Below are 22,969 nucleotides of genomic sequence, written 5' to 3' on the forward strand. Positions count from 1 at the left end.
GTTTGGATCACGTGGTAATGTGGTATCACAATGAAACAGTCTACTAAACCTGGTTTCGATCAATATTTTAGAGGATAACGCATGTTAGGTCTAAGTTAGGTCTTGGATTTGCACTCATCAGGCTCATACTTTCGCATATTTCTCATACTTGATGGCCAGATTCTGGGCTTTTTTTGGTTTGGATCACGTAGTAATGTGGTACCACACTGAAACAATCCATTGAACCTGGTTTCGATCAATATTTTAGAGGATTACGCATGTTAGGTCTAGGTTTGGTCTTGGATTTGCTCTCATCAGGCTTATACTTTCGCATATTTCTCGTACTTGATGGCCAGATTCTGGGCTTTTTCTCGTTTGGATCACGTAAAAATGTGGTACCACACTGAAACAGTCCATTAAACCTGGTTTCGATCAATATTTTAGAGGATAACGCATGTTAGGTCTATGTTAGGTCTAGGTTAGGTCTTGGATTTGCACTCATCAGTCTCATACTTTGGCATTCTTCACATACTTGTTGAACAGATCCTTTGGTTTTTCTGGATTGGAACACATAGAAATGTGGTACCACACTGAAACAGTCAATTACACCCGGTTTCGATCAATATTTTAGAGGATAACGCATGTTAGGTCTAGGTTTGGTCTTGGATTTGCTCTCATCAGGCTTATACTTTCGCATATTTCTCGTACTTGACGGCCAGATTCTGGGCTTTATCTGGTTTGGATCACGTAAAAATGTGGTACCACAATGAAACAGTCCATTAAACCTGGTTTGGATCAATATTTTAGAGGATAACGCATGTTAGGTCTAGGTCAGGTCTGGGATTTGACCTCATTAGGGTCATACTTTCGCAGTTTTAACATACATGTTGACCTGATAGAGTGTTTTTTTCTGGAATGGATCACGTAAAAATGTGGTACCACGCTGAAACAGTCCATTAAACCTGGTTTCGATCAATATTTTAGAGGATAACGCATGTCAGGTCTATGTTAGGTCTGGGATTTGCTCTCATCAGGCTCACACTTTCGCATATTTCTCATACTTGATGACCAGATTCTGGGCTTTTTCTGGTTTGGATCACGCAGTAATGTGGTACCACACTGAAACAGTCTATAAAACCTGGTTTCGATCTATATTTTAGAGGATAACGCATGTTACGTCTATGTTAGGTCTTGGATTTGCATTCATCAGACTCATACTTTGGCATTCTTCACATACTTGTTGAACAGATCCTTTGGTTTTTCTGGTTTGGAACACATAGGAATGTGGTACCACACTGCAACAGTCAATTAAACCTGGTTTCGATCAATATTTTAGAGGATAACGCATGTTAGGTCTAGGTTTGGTCTTGAATTTGCTCTCATCAGGCTTATACTTTCGCATATTTCTCGTACTTGATGGCCTGATTCTGGGCTTTTTCTGGTTTGGATCACGTAAAAATGTGGTACCACACTGAAACAGTCCTTAAACCTGGTTTCGATCAATATTTTAGAAGATAACGCATGTTAGGTCTAGGTCAGGTCTTGGGTTTGCACTCATCAGGCTCATGCTTTCGCATATTGCTCGTACTTGATGGCCAGATTCTGGGCTTTTTCTGGTTTGGATCACGTAAAAATGTGGTACCACACTGAAACAGTCCATTAAACCTGGTTGCGATCAATATTTTAGAGGATAACTCATGTTAGGTCTAGGTCAGGTCTTGGGTTTGCACTCATCAGGCTCATACTTTCGCATATTTCTCATACTTGATGGCCAGATCCTGGGCTTTTTCTGGTTTGGATCACGTAGTAATGTGGTTCCACACTGAAACAGTCCATTAAACCTGGTTTCGATCTATATTTTAGAGGATAACGCATGCTAGGTCTAGGTTAGGTCTGGGATTTGACCTCATTAGGGTCATACTTTCGCAGTTTTAACATACATGTTGACCTGATAGAGTGTTTTTTTCTGGAATGGATCACGTAAAAATGTGGTACCACACTGAAACAGTCCATTAAACCTGGTTTCGATCTATATTTTAGAGGATAACGCATGTCAGGTCTATGTTAGGTCTGGGATTTGCTCTCATCAGGCTCACACTTTCGCATATTTCTCATACTTGATGACCAGATTCTGGGCTTTTTCTGGTTTGGATCACGCAGTAATGTGGTACCACACTGAAACAGTCTATAAAACCTGGTTTCGATGAATATTTTAGAGGACAACGAATGTTAGGTCTAGGTTAGGTCTTGGATTTGCTCTCATCAGGCTTAGACTTTCGCATATTTCTCATACTTGATGGCCAGATCCTGGGTTTTTTTTGGTTTGGATCACGTAGTAATGTGGTACCACACTGAAACAATCCATTAAACCTGGTTTCGATCAATATTTTAGAGGATAACGCATGTTAGGTCTATGTTAGGTCTGGAGTTTGCTCTCATCGGGCTCATACATTCACATTTTCCGCATACTTGTTGGCCAGATGCCGTGCTTTTTTCTGGTTTGGATCACGTGGTAATGTGGTGTCACAATGAAACAGCCCATTAAACCTGGTTTCGATCAATATTTTAGAGGATAACACATGTTAAGTCTGAGTTGGGTGAAGGATTTGCCCTCATCAGGCTCATACTTTTACATATTTCTCATTCTTGTTGGCCAGATCCTGGGCTTTCACTGGTCATTGGATCACGTAGTAATGTGGTACCACACTTAAACAGTCGATGAAACCGGGTTTCGATGAATATTTTAAAGGATAACGCAAGTTAGGTCTGGGATAGGTCTGGGATATGCTCTCATCAGGCTTATACTTTCGCATATTCATCATACTTGATGTCCAGATCCTGGGCTTTTTCAGGTTTGGATCACGTAGTAATGTGGTACCACACTGACACAGTCGACTAAACCTGGTCTCGATCAATATTTTAGAGGATAACGCATGTTAGGTCTATGTTAGGTCTTGGATTTGCTCTCATCAGGCTTATACTTTCGCATATTTCTCATACTTGATGGCCAGAACCTGGGCTTTTTCTGATTTGGACCACGCAGTAATGTGGTACCACACTGAAACAGTCTATTAAACCACGTTTCGATCAATATTTTAGAGGATAACGCATGTTAGGTCTAGGTTACGTCTTGGATTTGCACTCATCAGGCTCATACTTTCGCATATTTCGCAAACTCGTTGACCAGATCCTGGGCTTTTGCTCGTTTGGATCACGTGGTAATGTGGTACCACACTGAAACAGTCAATTAAACCTATTCTGGGTCAACATTTCAAAGGATAACGCATGTTAGGTCTATGTTAGGTCTGGGATTTACTCTCATCAGGCTTATACTTTCGCATATTTCTCACACTTGATGGCCACATAATGGGCTTTTTTTGGTTTGGATCACGTAGTAATGTGGTACCACACTGAAACAGTCAATTAAACCTATTCTGGGTCAACATTTCAAAGGATAACGCATGTTAGGTCTATGTTAGGTCTTGGATTTGCTCTCATCAGGCTTATACTTTCGCATATTTCTCACACTTGATGGCCAGATAATGGGCCTTTTTCGGTTTGGATCACGTAGTAATGTGGTACCACACTGAAACAGTCGATTAAACCTGGTTTCGATCTATATTTTAGAGGATAACGCATGTTAGGTCTATGTTAGGTCTTGGATTTGCTCTCATCAGGCTTATACTTTCGCATATTTCTCATACTTGATGGCCAGAACCTGGGCTTTTTCTGATTTGGACCACGCAGTAATGTGGTACCACACTGAAACTGTCTATTAAACCTGGTTTCGATGAATATTTTAGAGGACAACGCATGTTAGGTCTAGGTTAGGTCTTGGATTTGCACTCATCAGGCTCATACTTTCGCATATTTCGCAAACTCGTTGACCAGATCCTGGGCTTTTTCTCGTTTGGATCACGTGGTAATGTGGTACCACACTGAAACAGTCAATTAAACCTATTCTGGGTTAACATTTCAAAGGATAACGCATCTTAGGTCAATGTTAGGTCTGGGATATGCTCTCATCAGGCTTATACTTTCGCATATTTCTCACACTTGATGGCCAGATAATGGGCTTTTTTTGGTTTGGATCACGTAGTAATGTGGTACCACACTGAAACAGTCGATTAAACCTGGTTTCGAACAATATTTTAGAGGATGACGCATGTTAGGTCTAGGATAGGTCTTGGATTTGCTCTCATCAGGCTTAGACTTTCGCATATTTCTCATACTTGATGGCCAGATCCTGGGTTTTTTTTGGTTTGGATCACGTAGTAATGTGGTACCACACTGAAGCAGTCAATTAAACCTATTCTGGGTCAACATTTCAAAGGATAACGCATGTTAGGTCTATGTTAGGTCTGGGATTTACTCTCATCAGGCTTATACTTTCGCATATTTCTCACACTTGATGGCCAGATAATGGGCTTTTTTTGGTTTGGATCACGTAGTAATGTGGTACCACACTGAAACAGTCGATTAAATCTGGTTTCGGTCAATATTTTAGAGGATAACGCATGTTAGGTCTAGGTTAGGTCTGGGATATGCTCTCATCAGGCTTATACTTTCGCATATTTCTCGTACTTGATGGCCAGATTCTGGGCTTTTTCTGGTTTGGATCACGTAAAAATGTGGTACCACAATGAAACAGACCATTAAACCTGGTTTCGATCAATATTTCAAAGGATAACGCATGTTAGGTCTATGTTAGGTCTGGGATTTACTCTCATCAGGCTCATACTTTCGCATATTTCTCATACTTGATGGCCAGATCCTGGGCCTTTTCTGGTTTGGATCACGTAGTAATGTGGTTCCACACTGAAACACTCCATTAAACCTGGTTTCGATCTATATTTTAGAGGATAACGCATGCTAGGTCTAGGTTAGGTCTGGGATTTGACCACATTAGGGTCATACTTTCGCAGTTTTAACATACATGTTGACCTGATAGAGTGTTTTTTTCTGGAATTGATCACGTAAAAATGTGGTACCACACTGAAACAGTCCATTAAACCTGGTTTCGATCAATATTTTAGAGGACAACGAATGTTAGGTCTAGGTTAGGTCTTGGATTTGCTCCCATCAGGCTTATACTTTCGCATATTTCTCACACTTGATGGCCAGATAATGGGCCTTTTTCGGTTTGGATCACGTAGTAATGTGGTACCACACTGAAACAGTCTATTAAACCTGGTTTCGATCTATATTTTAGAGGATAACGCATGTTAGGTCTATGTTAGGTCTTGGATTTGCTCTCATCAGGCTCATACTTTGGCATTCTTCACATACTTGTTGAACAGATCCTTTGGTTTTTCTGGTTTGGAACACATAGAAATGTGGTACCACACTGAAACAGTCTATTAAACCCGGTTTCGATCAATATTTTAGAGGATAACGCATGTTAGGTCTAGGTTGAGTCCTGGATTTCCACTCATCAGGCTCATACTTTCGAATATTTCTCATACTTGATGGCCAGATTCTGGGCTTTTTTTGGTTTGGATCACGTAGTAATGTGGTACCACACAGAAACAATCCATTGAACCTGGTTTCGATCAATATTTTAGAGGATAACGCATGTTAGGTCTAGGTTGGGTCCTGGATTTCCACTCATCAGGCTCATACTTTCGCATATTTCTCATACTTGATGGCCAGATCCTGGGCTTTTTCTGGTTTGGATCACGTAGTAATGTGGTACCACACTGAAGCAGTCTATTAAACCTGGTTTCGAACAATATTTTAGAGGATAACGCATGTTAGGTCTGGGATAGGTCTGAGGTTTGCTCTCATCAGGCTCATACATTCACATTTTCCGCATACTTGTTGGCCAGATCCCGGGCTTTTTCGTGTTTGGATCACGTGGTAATGTGGTATCACAATGAAACAGTCTACTAAACCTGGTTTCGATCAATATTTTAGAGGATAACGCATGTTAGGTCTAGATTAGGTCTTGGAGTTGCACTCATCAGGCTCATACTTTCGCATATTTCTCATACTTGATGGCCAGATTCTGGGCTTTTTCTGGTTTGGATCACGCAGTAATGTGGTACCACACTGAAACAGTCCATTAAACTTGGTTTCGATCAATATTTTAGGGGATAACGCATGTTAGGTCTAGGTTGGGTCTTGGATTTGCACTCATCAGGCTCATACTTTCGCATATTTCTTATACTTGATGGCCAGATTCTGGGCTTTTTTTGGTTTGGATCACGTAGTAATGTGGTACCACACTGAAACAATCCATTGAACCTGGTTTCGATCTATATTTTAGAGGATTACGCATGTTAGGTCTAGGTTAGATCTGGGATTTGCTCCCATCAGGCTCATACTTTCGCACATTTCTCATACTTGATGGCCAGTTTCAGGGCTTTTTCTGGTTGGGATCACATAGTAATGTGGTTCCACACTGAAACAGTCCATTAAACCTGGTTTCGATCTATATTTTAGAGGATAACGCATGTTAGGTCTAGGTTAGGTCTTGGATTTGCACTCATCAGGCTCATACTTTCGCAAATTTCTTATACTTGATGGCCAGATCCTGGGCTTTTTCTGGTTTGGATCACGTAGTAATGTGGTACCACACTGAAACAGTCCATTAAACCTGGTTTCGATCAATATTTTAGGGGACAACGCATGTCAGGTCTATGTTAGGTCTGGAATATGCTCTCATCAGGCTTATACTTTCGCATATTTCTCATACTTGATGTACAGATCCTGGGCTTTTTCTGGTTTGGATCACGTAGTAATGTGGTACCACACTGAAGCAGTCTATTAAACCTGGTTTCGAACAATATTTTAGAGGATAACGCATGTTAGGTCTGGGATAGGTCTGAGGTTTGCTCTCATCAGGCTCATACATTCACATTTTCCGCATACTTGTTGGCCAGATCCCGGGCTTTTTCGGGTTTGGATCACGTGGTAATGTGGTATCACAATGAAACAGTCTACTAAACCTGGTTTCGATCAATATTTTAGAGGATAACGCATGTTAGGTCTAGGTTAGGTCTTGGATTTGCACTCATCAGGCTCATACTTTCGCATATTTCTCATACTTGATGGCCAGATTCTGGGCTTTTTTTGGTTTGGATCACGTAGTAATGTGGTACCACACTGAAACAATCCATTGAACCTGGTTTCGATCAATATTTTAGAGGATTACGCATGTTAGGTCTAGGTTTGGTCTTGGATTTGCTCTCATCAGGCTTATACTTTCGCATATTTCTCGTACTTGATGGCCAGATTCTGGTCTTTTTCTCGTTTGGATCACGTAAAAATGTGGTACCACACTGAAACAGTCCATTAAACCTGGTTTCGATCAATATTTTAGAGGATAACGCATGTTAGGTCTATGTTAGGTCTAGGTTAGGTCTTGGATTTGCACTCATCAGGCTCATACTTTGGCATTCTTCACATACTTGTTGAACAGATCCTTTGGTTTTTCTGGATTGGAACACATAGAAATGTGGTACCACACTGAAACAGTCAATTACACCCGATTTCGATCAATATTTTAGAGGATAACGCATGTTAGGTCTAGGTTTGGTCTTGGATTTGCTCTCATCAGGCTTATACTTTCGCATATTTCTCGTACTTGACGGCCAGATTCTGGGCTTTATCTGGTTTGGATCACGTAAAAATGTGGTACCACAATGAAACAGTCCATTAAACCTGGTTTGGATCAATATTTTAGAGGATAACGCATGTTAGGTCTAGGTCAGGTCTGGGATTTGACCTCATTAGGGTCATACTTTCGCAGTTTTAACATACATGTTGACCTGATAGAGTGTTTTTTTCTGGAATGGATCACGTAAAAATGTGGTACCACACTGAAACAGTCCATTAAACCTGGTTTCGATCAATATTTTAGAGGATAACGCATGTCAGGTCTATGTTAGGTCTGGGATTTGCTCTCATCAGGCTCACACTTTCGCATATTTCTCATACTTGATGACCAGATTCTGGGCTTTTTCTGGTTTGGATCACGCAGTAATGTGGTACCACACTGAAACAGTCTATAAAACCTGGTTTCGATCTATATTTTAGAGGATAACGCATGTTAGGTCTATGTTAGGTCTTGGATTTGCTATCATCAGGCTCATACTTTGGCATTCTTCACATACTTGTTGAACAGATCCTTTGGTTTTTCTGGTTTGGAACACATAGGAATGTGGTACCACACTGCAACAGTCAATTAAACCTGGTTTCGATCAATATTTTAGAGGATAACGCATGTTAGGTCTAGGTTTGGTCTTGAATTTGCTCTCATCAGGCTTATACTTTCGCATATTTCTCGTACTTGATGGCCTGATTCTGGGCTTTTTCTGGTTTGGACCACGTAAAAATGTGGTACCACACTGAAACAGTCCTTAAACCTGGTTTCGATCAATATTTTAGAAGATAACGCATGTTAGGTCTAGGTCAGGTCTTGGGTTTGCACTCATCAGGCTCATGCTTTCGCATATTGCTCGTACTTGATGGCCAGATTCTGGGCTTTTTCTGGTTTGGATCACGTAAAAATGTGGTACCACACTGAAACAGTCCATTAAACCTGGTTGCGATCAATATTTTAGAGGATAACTCATGTTAGGTCTAGGTCAGGTCTTGGATTTGCTCTCATCAGGCTTAGACTTTCGCATATTTCTCATACTTGATGGCCAGATCCTGGGTTTTTTCTGGTTTGGGTCACGCAGTAATGTGGTACCACACTGAAACAGTCTATAAAACCTGGTTTCGATGAATATTTTAGAGGACAACGAATGTTAGGTCTAGGTTAGGTCTTGGATTTGCTCTCATCGGGCTTAGACTTTCGCATATTTCTCATACTTGATGGCCAGATCCTGGGTTTTTTTTGGTTTGGATCACGTAGTAATGTGGTACCACACTGAAACAATCCATTAAACCTGGTTTCGATGAATATTTTAAAGGATAACGCAAGTTAGGTCTGGGATAGGTCTGGGATATGCTCTCATCAGGCTTATACTTTCGCATATTCATCATACTTGATGTCCAGATCCTGGGCTTTTTCAGGTTTGGATCACGTAGTAATGTGGTACCACACTGACACAGTCGACTAAACCTGGTCTCGATCAATATTTTAGAGGATAACGCATGTTAGGTCTATGTTAGGTCTTGGATTTGCTCTCATCAGGCTTATACTTTCGCATATTTCTCATACTTGATGGCCAGAACCTGGGCTTTTTCTGATTTGGACCACGCAGTAATGTGGTACCACACTGAAACAGTCTATTAAACCACGTTTCGATCAATATTTTAGAGGATAACGCATGTTAGGTCTAGGTTACGTCTTGGATTTGCACTCATCAGGCTCATACTTTCGCATATTTCGCAAACTCGTTGACCAGATCCTGGGCTTTTTCTCGTTTGGATCACGTGGTAATGTGGTACCACACTGAAACAGTCAATTAAACCTATTCTGGGTCAACATTTCAAAGGATAACGCATGTTAGGTCTATGTTAGGTCTGGGATTTACTCTCATCAGGCTTATACTTTCGCATATTTCTCACACTTGATGGCCAGATAATGGGCTTTTTTTGGTTTGGATCACGTAGTAATGTGGTACCACACTGAAACAGTCAATTAAACCTATTCTGGGTCAACATTTCAAAGGATAACGCATGTTAGGTCTATGTTAGGTCTTGGATTTGCTCTCATCAGGCTTATACTTTCGCATATTTCTCACACTTGATGGCCAGATAATGGGCCTTTTTCGGTTTGGATCACGTAGTAATGTGGTACCACACTGAAACAGTCGATTAAACCTGGTTTCGATCTATATTTTAGAGGATAACGCATGTTAGGTCTATGTTAGGTCTTGGATTTGCTCTCATCAGGCTCATACTTTGGCATTCTTCACATACTTGTTGAACAGATCCCGGGCTTTTTCTGGTTTGGAACACATAGAAATGTGGTACCACACTGAAACAGTCTATTAAACCCGGTTTCGATCAATATTTTAGAGGATAACGCATGTTAGGTCTAGGTTGGGTCCTGGATTTCCACTCATCAGGCTCATACTTTCGAATATTTCTCATACTTGATGGCCAGATTCTGGGCTTTTTTTGGTTTGGATCACGTAGTAATGTGGTACCACACAGAAACAATCCATTGAACCTGGTTTCGATCAATATTTTAGAGGATAACGCATGTTAGGTCTAGGTTGGGTCCTGGATTTCCACTCATCAGGCTCATACTTTCGCATATTTCTCATACTTGATGGCCAGATCCTGGGCTTTTTCTGGTTTGGATCACGTAGTAATGTGGTACCACACTGAAGCAGTCTATTAAACCTGGTTTCGAACAATATTTTAGAGGATAACGCATGTTAGGTCTGGGATAGGTCTGAGGTTTGCTCTCATCAGGCTCATACATTCACATTTTCCGCATACTTGTTGGCCAGATCCCGGGCTTTTTCGGGTTTGGATCACGTGGTAATGTGGTATCACAATGAAACAGTCTACTAAACCTGGTTTCGATCAATATTTTAGAGGATAACGCATGTTAGGTCTAGATTAGGTCTTGGAGTTGCACTCATCAGGCTCATACTTTCGCATATTTCTCATACTTGATGGCCAGATTCTGGGCTTTTTCTGGTTTGGATCACGCAGTAATGTGGTACCACACTGAAACAGTCTATTAAACTTGGTTTCGATCAATATTTTAGGGGATAACGCATGTTAGGTCTAGGTTGGGTCTTGGATTTGCACTCATCAGGCTCATACTTTCGCATATTTCTTATACTTGATGGCCAGATTCTGGGCTTTTTTTGGTTTGGATCACGTAGTAATGTGGTACCACACTGAAACAATCCATTGAACCTGGTTTCGATCTATATTTTAGAGGATTACGCATGTTAGGTCTAGGTTAGATCTGGGATTTGCTCCCATCAGGCTCATACTTTCGCACATTTCTCATACTTGATGGCCAGTTTCAGGGCTTTTTCTGGTTGGGATCACATAGTAATGTGGTTCCACACTGAAACAGTCCATTAAACCTGGTTTCGATCTATATTTTAGAGGATAACGCATGTTAGGTCTAGGTTAGGTCTTGGATTTGCACTCATCAGGCTCATACTTTCGCAAATTTCTTATACTTGATGGCCAGATCCTGGGCTTTTTCTGGTTTGGATCACGTAGTAATGTGGTACCACACTGAAACAGTCCATTAAACCTGGTTTCGATCAATATTTTAGGGGACAACGCATGTCAGGTCTATGTTAGGTCTGGAATATGCTCTCATCAGGCTTATACTTTCGCATATTTCTCATACTTGATGTACAGATCCTGGGCTTTTTCTGGTTTGGATCACGTAGTAATGTGGTACCACACTGAAGCAGTCTATTAAACCTGGTTTCGAACAATATTTTAGAGGATAACGCATGTTAGGTCTGGGATAGGTCTGAGGTTTGCTCTCATCAGGCTCATACATTCACATTTTCCGCATACTTGTTGGCCAGATCCCGGGCTTTTTCGGGTTTGGATCACGTGGTAATGTGGTATCACAATGAAACAGTCTACTAAACCTGGTTTCGATCAATATTTTAGAGGATAACGCATGTTAGGTCTAGGTTAGGTCTTGGATTTGCACTCATCAGGCTCATACTTTCGCATATTTCTCATACTTGATGGCCAGATTCTGGGCTTTTTTTGGTTTGGATCACGTAGTAATGTGGTACCACACTGAAACAATCCATTGAACCTGGTTTCGATCAATATTTTAGAGGATTACGCATGTTAGGTCTAGGTTTGGTCTTGGATTTGCTCTCATCAGGCTTATACTTTCGCATATTTCTCGTACTTGATGGCCAGATTCTGGTCTTTTTCTCGTTTGGATCACGTAAAAATGTGGTACCACACTGAAACAGTCCATTAAACCTGGTTTCGATCAATATTTTAGAGGATAACGCATGTTAGGTCTATGTTAGGTCTAGGTTAGGTCTTGGATTTGCACTCATCAGGCTCATACTTTGGCATTCTTCACATACTTGTTGAACAGATCCTTTGGTTTTTCTGGATTGGAACACATAGAAATGTGGTACCACACTGAAACAGTCAATTACACCCGGTTTCGATCAATATTTTAGAGGATAACGCATGTTAGGTCTAGGTTTGGTCTTGGATTTGCTCTCATCAGGCTTATACTTTCGCAAATTTCTCGTACTTGACGGCCAGATTCTGGGCTTTATCTGGTTTGGATCACGTAAAAATGTGGTACCACAATGAAACAGTCCATTAAACCTGGTTTGGATCAATATTTTAGAGGATAAGGCATGTTAGGTCTAGGTCAGGTCTTGGGTTTGCACTCATCAGGCTCATGCTTTCGCATATTGCTCGTACTTGATGGCCAGATTCTGGGCTTTTTCTGGTTTGGATCACGTAAAAATGTGGTACCACACTGAAACAGTCAATTAAACCTGGTTGCGATCAATATTTTAGAGGATAACGCATGTTAGGTCTAGGTCAGGTCTTGGGTTTGCACTCATCAGGCTCATACTTTCGCATATTTCTCATACTTGATGGCCAGATCCTGGGCCTTTTCTGGTTTGGATCACGTAGTAATGTGGTTCCACACTGAAACACTCCATTAAACCTGGTTTCGATCTATATTTTAGAGGATAACGCATGCTAGGTCTAGGTTAGGTCTGGGATTTGACCACATTAGGGTCATACTTTCGCAGTTTTAACATACATGTTGACCTGATAGAGTGTTTTTTTCTGGAATTGATCACGTAAAAATGTGGTACCACACTGAAACAGTCCATTAAACCTGGTTTCGATCAATATTTTAGAGGACAACGAATGTTAGGTCTAGGTTAGGTCTTGGATTTGCTCCCATCAGGCTTATACTTTCGCATATTTCTCACACTTGATGGCCAGATAATGGGCCTTTTTCGGTTTGGATCACGTAGTAATGTGGTACCACACTGAAACAGTCGATTAAACCTGGTTTCGATCTATATTTTAGAGGATAACGCATGTTAGGTCTATGTTAGGTCTTGGATTTGCTCTCATCAGGCTCATACTTTGGCATTCTTCACATACTTGTTGAACAGATCCTTTGGTTTTTCTGGTTTGGAACACATAGAAATGTGGTACCACACTGAAACAGTCTATTAAACCCGGTTTCGATCAATATTTTAGAGGATAACGCATGTTAGGTCTAGGTTGGGTCCTGGATTTCCACTCATCAGGCTCATACTTTCGAATATTTCTCATACTTGATGGCCAGATTCTGGGCTTTTTTTGGTTTGGATCACGTAGTAATGTGGTACCACACAGAAACAATCCATTGAACCTGGTTTCGATCAATATTTTAGAGGATAACGCATGTTAGGTCTAGGTTGGGTCCTGGATTTCCACTCATCAGGCTCATACTTTCGCATATTTCTCATACTTGATGGCCAGATCCTGGGCTTTTTCTGGTTTGGATCACGTAGTAATGTGGTACCACACTGAAGCAGTCTATTAAACCTGGTTTCGAACAATATTTTAGAGGATAACGCATGTTAGGTCTGGGATAGGTCTGAGGTTTGCTCTCATCAGGCTCATACATTCACATTTTCCGCATACTTGTTGGCCAGATCCCGGGCTTTTTCGGGTTTGGATCACGTGGTAATGTGGTATCACAATGAAACAGTCTACTAAACCTGGTTTCGATCAATATTTTAGAGGATAACGCATGTTAGGTCTAGATTAGGTCTTGGAGTTGCACTCATCAGGCTCATACTTTCGCATATTTCTCATACTTGATGGCCAGATTCTGGGCTTTTTCTGGTTTGGATCACGCAGTAATGTGGTACCACACTGAAACAGTCTATTAAACTTGGTTTCGATCAATATTTTAGGGGATAACGCATGTTAGGTCTAGGTTGGGTCTTGGATTTGCACTCATCAGGCTCATACTTTCGCATATTTCTTATCCTTGATGGCCAGATTCTGGGCTTTTTTTGGTTTGGATCACGTAGTAATGTGGTACCACACTGAAACAATCCATTGAACCTGGTTTCGATCTATATTTTAGAGGATTACGCATGTTAGGTCTGGGTTAGATCTGGGATTTGCTCCCATCAGGCTCATACTTTCGCACATTTCTCATACTTGATGGCCAGTTTCAGGGCTTTTTCTGGTTGGGATCACATAGTAATGTGGTTCCACACTGAAACAGTCCATTAAACCTGGTTTCGATCTATATTTTAGAGGATAACGCATGTTAGGTCTAGGTTAGGTCTTGGATTTGCACTCATCAGGCTCATACTTTCGCAAATTTCTTATACTTGATGGCCAGATCCTGGGCTTTTTCTGGTTTGGATCACGTAGTAATGTGGTACCACACTGAAACAGTCCATTAAACCTGGTTTCGATCAATATTTTAGGGGACAACGCATGTCAGGTCTATGTTAGGTCTGGAATATGCTCTCATCAGGCTTATACTTTCGCATATTTCTCATACTTGATGTACAGATCCTGGGCTTTTTCTGGTTTGGATCACGTAGTAATGTGGTACCACACTGAAGCAGTCTATTAAACCTGGTTTCGAACAATATTTTAGAGGATAACGCATGTTAGGTCTGGGATAGGTCTGAGGTTTGCTCTCATCAGGCTCATACATTCACATTTTCCGCATACTTGTTGGCCAGATCCCGGGCTTTTTCGGGTTTGGATCACGTGGTAATGTGGTATCACAATGAAACAGTCTACTAAACCTGGTTTCGATCAATATTTTAGAGGATAACGCATGTTAGGTCTAGGTTAGGTCTTGGATTTGCACTCATCAGGCTCATACTTTCGCATATTTCTCATACTTGATGGCCAGATTCTGGGCTTTTTTTGGTTTGGATCACGTAGTAATGTGGTACCACACTGAAACAATCCATTGAACCTGGTTTCGATCAATATTTTAGAGGATTACGCATGTTAGGTCTAGGTTTGGTCTTGGATTTGCTCTCATCAGGCTTATACTTTCGCATATTTCTCGTACTTGATGGCCAGATTCTGGTCTTTTTCTCGTTTGGATCACGTAAAAATGTGGTACCACACTGAAACAGTCCATTAAACCTGGTTTCGATCAATATTTTAGAGGATAACGCATGTTAGGTCTATGTTAGGTCTAGGTTAGGTCTTGGATTTGCACTCATCAGGCTCATACTTTGGCATTCTTCACATGCTTGTTGAACAGATCCTTTGGTTTTTCTGGATTGGAACACATAGAAATGTGGTACCACACTGAAACAGTCAATTACACCCGGTTTCGATCAATATTTTAGAGGATAACGCATGTTAGGTCTAGGTTTGGTCTTGGATTTGCTCTCATCAGGCTTATACTTTCGCAAATTTCTCGTACTTGACGGCCAGATTCTGGGCTTTATCTGGTTTGGATCACGTAAAAATGTGGTACCACAATGAAACAGTCCATTAAACCTGGTTTGGATCAATATTTTAGAGGATAACGCATGTTAGGTCTAGGTCAGGTCTTGGGTTTGCACTCATCAGGCTCATGCTTTCGCATATTGCTCGTACTTGATGGCCAGATTCTGGGCTTTTTCTGGTTTGGATCACGTAAAAATGTGGTACCACACTGAAACAGTCAATTAAACCTGGTTGCGATCAATATTTTAGAGGATAACTCATGTTAGGTCTAGGTCAGGTCTTGGGTTTGCACTCATCAGGCTCATACTTTCGCATATTTCTCATACTTGATGGCCAGATCCTGGGCTTTTTCTGGTTTGGATCACGTAGTAATGTGGTTCCACACTGAAACAGTCCATTAAACCTGGTTTCGATCTATATTTTAGAGGATAACGCATGCTAGGTCTAGGTTAGGTCTGGGATTTGACCTCATTAGGGTCATACTTTCGCAGTTTTAACATACATGTTGACCTGATAGAGTGTTTTTTTCTGGAATGGATCACGTAAAAATGTGGTACCACACTGAAACAGTCCATTAAACCTGGTTTCGATCAATATTTTAGAGGATAACGCATGTCAGGTCTATGTTAGGTCTGGGATTTGCTCTCATCAGGCTCACACTTTCGCATATTTCTCATACTTGATGACCAGATTCTGGGCTTTTTCTGGTTTGGATCACGCAGTAATGTGGTACCACACTGAAACAGTCTATAAAACCTGGTTTCGATGAATATTTTAGAGGACAACGAATGTTAGGTCTAGGTTAGGTCTTGGATTTGCTCTCATCAGGCTTAGACTTTCGCATATTTCTCATACTTGATGGCCAGATCCTGGGTTTTTTTTGGTTTGGATCACGTAGTAATGTGGTAGCACACTGAAACAATCCATTAAACCTGGTTTCGATCAATATTTTAGAGGATAACGCATGTTAGGTCTATGTTAGGTCTGGAGTTTGCTCTCATCGGGCTCATACATTCACATTTTCCGCATACTTGTTGGCCAGATCCCGTGCTTTTTTCTGGTTTGGATCACGTGGTAATGTGGTGTCACAATGAAACAGCCCATTAAACCTGGTTTCGATCAATATTTTAGAGGATAACACATGTTAAGTCTGAGTTGGGTGAAGGATTTGCCCTCATCAGGCTCATACTTTTACATATTTCTCATTCTTGTTGGCCAGATCCTGGGCTTTCACTGGTCATTGGATCACGTAGTAATGTGGTACCACACTTAAACAGTCGATGAAACCGGGTTTCGATGAATATTTTAAAGGATAACGCAAGTTAGGTCTGGGATAGGTCTGGGATATGCTCTCATCAGGCTTATACTTTCGCATATTCATCATACTTGATGTCCAGATCCTGGGCTTTCTCCGGTATGGGTCACGTAGTAATGTGGTACCACACTGAAACAGTCGACTAAACCTGGTCTCGATCAATATTTTAGAGGATAACGCATGTTAGGTCTATGTTAGGTCTTGGATTTGCTCTCATCAGGCTTATACTTTCGCATATTTCTCATACTTGATGGCCAGAACCTGGGCTTTTTCTGATTTGGACCACGCAGTAATGTGGTACCACACTGAAACAGTCTATTAAACCACGTTTCGATCAATATTTTAGAGGATAACGCAACTTAGGTCTAGGTTACGTCTTGGATTTGCACTCATCAGGCTCATACTTTCGCATATTTCGCAAACTCGTTGACCAGATCCTGGGCTTTTTCTCTTTTGGATCACGTGGTAATGTGGTACCACACTGAAACAGTCAATTAAACCTATTCTGGGTCAACATTTCAAAGGATAACGCATGTTAGGTCTATGTTAGGTCTGGGATTTACTCTCATCAGGCTTATACTTTCGCATATTTCTCACACTTGATATCCAGATAATGGGCTTTTTTTGGTTTGGATCACGTAGTAATGTGGTACCATACTGAAACAGTCGATTAAACCTGGTTTCGGTCAATATTTTAGAGGATAACGCATGTTAGGTCTAGGTTAGGTCTGGGATATGCTCTTATCAGGCTTATACTTTCGCATATTTCTCATACTTGATGTACAGATCCTGGGCTTTTTCTGGTTTGGATCACGTAGTAATGTGGTACCACACTGAAGCAGTCTATTAAACCTGGTTTCGAACAATATTTTAGAGGATAACGCATGTTAGGTCTAGGTTAGGTCTTGGATTTGCACTCATCAGGCTCATACTTTCGCATATTTCGCAATCTCGTTCACCAGATCCTGGGCTTTTTCTCGTTTGGATCACGTGGTAATGTGGTACCACACTGAAACAGTCAATTAAACCTATTCTGGGTCAACATTTCAAAGGATAACGCATGTTAGGTCTATGTTAGGTCTGGGATTTACTCTCATCAGGCTTATACTTTCGCATATTTCTCACACTTGATGGCCAGATAATGGGCTTTTTTTGGTTTGGATCACGTAGTAATGTGGTACCACACTGAAACAGTCGACTAAACCTGGTCTCGATCAATATTTTAGAGGATAACGCATGTTACGTCTAGGTCAGGTCTTGGGTTTGCACTCATCAGGCTCATACTTTCGCATATTTCTCATACTTGATGGCCAGATCCTGGGCTTTTTCTTGTTTGGATCACGTAGTAATGTGGTTCCACACTGAAACAGTCCATTAATACTGGTTTCGATCTATATTTTAGTGGATAACGCATGCTAGGTCTAGGCTAGGTCTGGGATTTGACCTCATTAGGATCATACTTTCACAGTTTTAACATACATGTTGACCTGATAGAGTGTTTTTTTGTGGTATGGATCACGTAAAAATGTGGTACCACACTGAAACAGTCCATTAATACTGGTTTCGATCAATATTTTAGAGGATAACGCATGTCAGGTCTATGTTAGGTCTGGGATTTGCTCTCATCAGGCTCACACTTTCGCATATTTCTCATACTTGATGACCAGATTCTGGGCTTTTTCTGGTTTGGATCACGCAGTAATGTGGTACCACACTGAAACAGTCTATAAAACCTGGTTTCGATGAATATTTTAGAGGACAACGAATGTTAGGTCTAGGTTAGGTCTTGGATTTGCTCTCATCAGGCTTATACTTTCGCATATTTCTCACACTTGATGGCCAGATAATGGGCTTTTTTTGGTTTGGATCACGTAGCAATGTGGTACCACACTGAAACAGTCGAGTAAACCTGGTTTCGATCTATATTTTAGAGGATAACGCATGTTAGGTCTATGTTAGGTCTTGAATTTGCTCTCATCAGGCTTATACTTTCGCATATTTCTCATACTTGATGGCCAGAACCTGGGCTTTTTCTGATTTGGACCACGCAGTAATGTGGTACCACACTGAAACAGTTGATTAAACCTGGTTTCGAACAATATTTTAGAGGATAACGCAAGTTAGGTCTGGGATATGCACTGATGAGGCTCATACTTTCGCATTCTTCACCTACTTCTTGAACAGATCCTGGGTTTTTTCTGGTTTGGATCAAATTGTAATGTGGTACCACACTGAAACAGTCGACTAAACCTGGTCTCGATCAATATTTTAGAGGATAACGCATGTTAGGTCTGTGTTTGGTCTGGGATTTGACCTCATGAGGGTCATACTTTCGCAGTTATATCATACATGTTGACCTGATAGAGTGTTTTTTTCTGGTATGGATCACGTAAAAATGTGGTACCACACTGAAACAGTCCATTAAACCTGGTTTCGATCAATATTTTAGAGGATAACGCATGTCAGGTCTATGTTAGGTCTGGGATTTGCTCTCATCAGGCTCACACTTTCGCATATTTCTCATACTTGATGACCAGATTCTGGGCTTTTTCTGGTTTGGATCACGCAGTAATGTGGTACCACACTGAAACAGTCTATAAAACCTGGTTTCGATGAATATTTTAGAGGACAACGAATGTTAGGTCTAGGTTAGGTCTTGGATTTGCTCTCATCAGGCTTATACTTTCGCATATTTCTCACACTTGATGGCCAGATAATGGGTTTTTTTTGGTTTGGATCACGTAGTGATGTGGTACCACACTGAAACAGTCGATTAAACCTGGTTTCGATCTATATTTTAGAGGATAACGCATGTTAGGTCTATGTTAGGTCTTGGGTTTGCACTCATCAGGCTCATACTTTCGCATATTTCTCATACTTAATGGCCAGATCCTGGGCTTTTTCTGGTTTGGATCACGTGGTAATGTGGTATCACAATGAAACAGTCTACTAAACCTGGTTTCGATCAATATTTTAGAGGATAACGCATGTTAGGTCTAGATTAGGTCTTGGAGTTGCACTCATCAGGCTCATACTTTCGCATATTTCTCATACTTGATGGCCAGATTCTGGGCTTTTTCTGGTTTGGATCACGCAGTAATGTGGTACCACACTGAAACAGTCTATTAAACTTGGTTTCGATCAATATTTTAGGGGATAACGCATGTTAGGTCTAGGTTGGGTCTTGGATTTGCACTCATCAGGCTCATACTTTCGCATATTTCTTATACTTGATGGCCAGATTCTGGGCTTTTTTTGGTTTGGATCACGTAGTAATGTGGTACCACACTGAAACAATCCATTGAACCTGGTTTCGATCTATATTTTAGAGGATTACGCATGTTAGGTCTAGGTTAGATCTGGGATTTGCTCCCATCAGGCTCATACTTTCGCACATTTCTCATACTTGATGGCCAGTTTCAGGGCTTTTTCTGGTTGGGATCACATAGTAATGTGGTTCCACACTGAAACAGTCCATTAAACCTGGTTTCGATCTATATTTTAGAGGATAACGCATGTTAGGTCTAGGTTAGGTCTTGGATTTGCACTCATCAGGCTCATACTTTCGCAAATTTCTTATACTTGATGGCCAGATCCTGGGCTTTTTCTGGTTTGGATCACGTAGTAATGTGGTACCACACTGAAACAGTCCATTAAACCTGGTTTCGATCAATATTTTAGGGGACAACGCATGTCAGGTCTATGTTAGGTCTGGAATATGCTCTCATCAGGCTTATACTTTCGCATATTTCTCATACTTGATGTACAGATCCTGGGCTTTTTCTGGTTTGGATCACGTAGTAATGTGGTACCACACTGAAGCAGTCTATTAAACCTGGTTTCGAACAATATTTTAGAGGATAATGCATGTTAGGTCTGGGATAGGTCTGAGGTTTGCTCTCATCAGGCTCATACATTCACATTTTCCGCATACTTGTTGGCCAGATCCCGGGCTTTTTCGGGTTTGGATCACGTGGTAATGTGGTATCACAATGAAACAGTCTACTAAACCTGGTTTCGATCAATATTTTAGAGGATAACGCATGTTAGGTCTAGGTTAGGTCTTGGATTTGCACTCATCAGGCTCATACTTTCGCATATTTCTCATACTTGATGGCCAGATTCTGGGCTTTTTTTGGTTTGGATCACGTAGTAATGTGGTACCACACTGAAACAATCCATTGAACCTGGTTTCGATCAATATTTTAGAGGATTACGCATGTTAGGTCTAGGTTTGGTCTTGGATTTGCTCTCATCAGGCTTATACTTTCGCATATTTCTCGTACTTGATGGCCAGATTCTGGTCTTTTTCTCGTTTGGATCACGTAAAAATGTGGTACCACACTGAAACAGTCCATTAAACCTGGTTTCGATCAATATTTTAGAGGATAACGCATGTTAGGTCTATGTTAGGTCTAGGTTAGGTCTTGGATTTGCACTCATCAGGCTCATACTTTGGCATTCTTCACATACTTGTTGAACAGATCCTTTGGTTTTTCTGGATTGGAACACATAGAAATGTGGTACCACACTGAAACAGTCAATTACACCCGGTTTCGATCAATATTTTAGAGGATAACGCATGTTAGGTCTAGGTTTGGTCTTGGATTTGCTCTCATCAGGCTTATACTTTCGCAAATTTCTCGTACTTGACGGCCAGATTCTGGGCTTTATCTGGTTTGGATCACGTAAAAATGTGGTACCACAATGAAACAGTCCATTAAACCTGGTTTGGATCAATATTTTAGAGGATAACGCATGTTAGGTCTAGGTCAGGTCTTGGGTTTGCACTCATCAGGCTCATGCTTTCGCATATTGCTCGTACTTGATGGCCAGATTCTGGGCTTTTTCTGGTTTGGATCACGTAAAAATGTGGTACCACACTGAAACAGTCAATTAAACCTGGTTGCGATCAATATTTTAGAGGATAACTCATGTTAGGTCTAGGTCAGGTCTTGGGTTTGCACTCATCAGGCTCATACTTTCGCATATTTCTCATACTTGATGGCCAGATCCTGGGCTTTTTCTGGTTTGGATCACGTAGTAATGTGGTTCCACACTGAAACAGTCCATTAAACCTGGTTTCGATCTATATTTTAGAGGATAACGCATGCTAGGTCTAGGTTAGGTCTGGGATTTGACCTCATTAGGGTCATACTTTCGCAGTTTTAACATACATGTTGACCTGATAGAGTGTTTTTTTCTGGAATGGATCACGTAAAAATGTGGTACCACACTGAAACAGTCCATTAAACCTGGTTTCGATCAATATTTTAGAGGATAACGCATGTCAGGTCTATGTTAGGTCTGGGATTTGCTCTCATCAGGCTCACACTTTCGCATATTTCTCATACTTGATGACCAGATTCTGGGCTTTTTCTGGTTTGGATCACGCAGTAATGTGGTACCACACTGAAACAGTCTATAAAACCTGGTTTCGATGAATATTTTAGAGGACAACGAATGTTAGGTCTAGGTTAGGTCTTGGATTTGCTCTCATCAGGCTTAGACTTTCGCATATTTCTCATACTTGATGGCCAGATCCTGGGTTTTTTTTGGTTTGGATCACGTAGTAATGTGGTAGCACACTGAAACAATCCATTAAACCTGGTTTCGATCAATATTTTAGAGGATAACGCATGTTAGGTCTATGTTAGGTCTGGAGTTTGCTCTCATCGGGCTCATACATTCACATTTTCCGCATACTTGTTGGCCAGATCCCGTGCTTTTTTCTGGTTTGGATCACGTGGTAATGTGGTGTCACAATGAAACAGCCCATTAAACCTGGTTTCGATCAATATTTTAGAGGATAACACATGTTAAGTCTGAGTTGGGTGAAGGATTTGCCCTCATCAGGCTCATACTTTTACATATTTCTCATTCTTGTTGGCCAGATCCTGGGCTTTCACTGGTCATTGGATCACGTAGTAATGTGGTACCACACTTAAACAGTCGATGAAACCGGGTTTCGATGAATATTTTAAAGGATAACGCAAGTTAGGTCTGGGATAGGTCTGGGATATGCTCTCATCAGGCTTATACTTTCGCATATTCATCATACTTGATGTCCAGATCCTGGGCTTTCTCCGGTATGGGTCACGTAGTAATGTGGTACCACACTGAAACAGTCGACTGAACCTGGTCTCGATCAATATTTTAGAGGATAACGCATGTTAGGTCTATGTTAGGTCTTGGATTTGCTCTCATCAGGCTTATACTTTCGCATATTTCTCATACTTGATGGCCAGAACCTGGGCTTTTTCTGATTTGGACCACGCAGTAATGTGGTACCAC

This window comes from Colletes latitarsis, chromosome 4 (genome assembly GCF_051014445.1).
Source record: "Colletes latitarsis isolate SP2378_abdomen chromosome 4, iyColLati1, whole genome shotgun sequence".
NCBI classification, from domain to species: domain Eukaryota; kingdom Metazoa; phylum Arthropoda; class Insecta; order Hymenoptera; family Colletidae; genus Colletes; species Colletes latitarsis.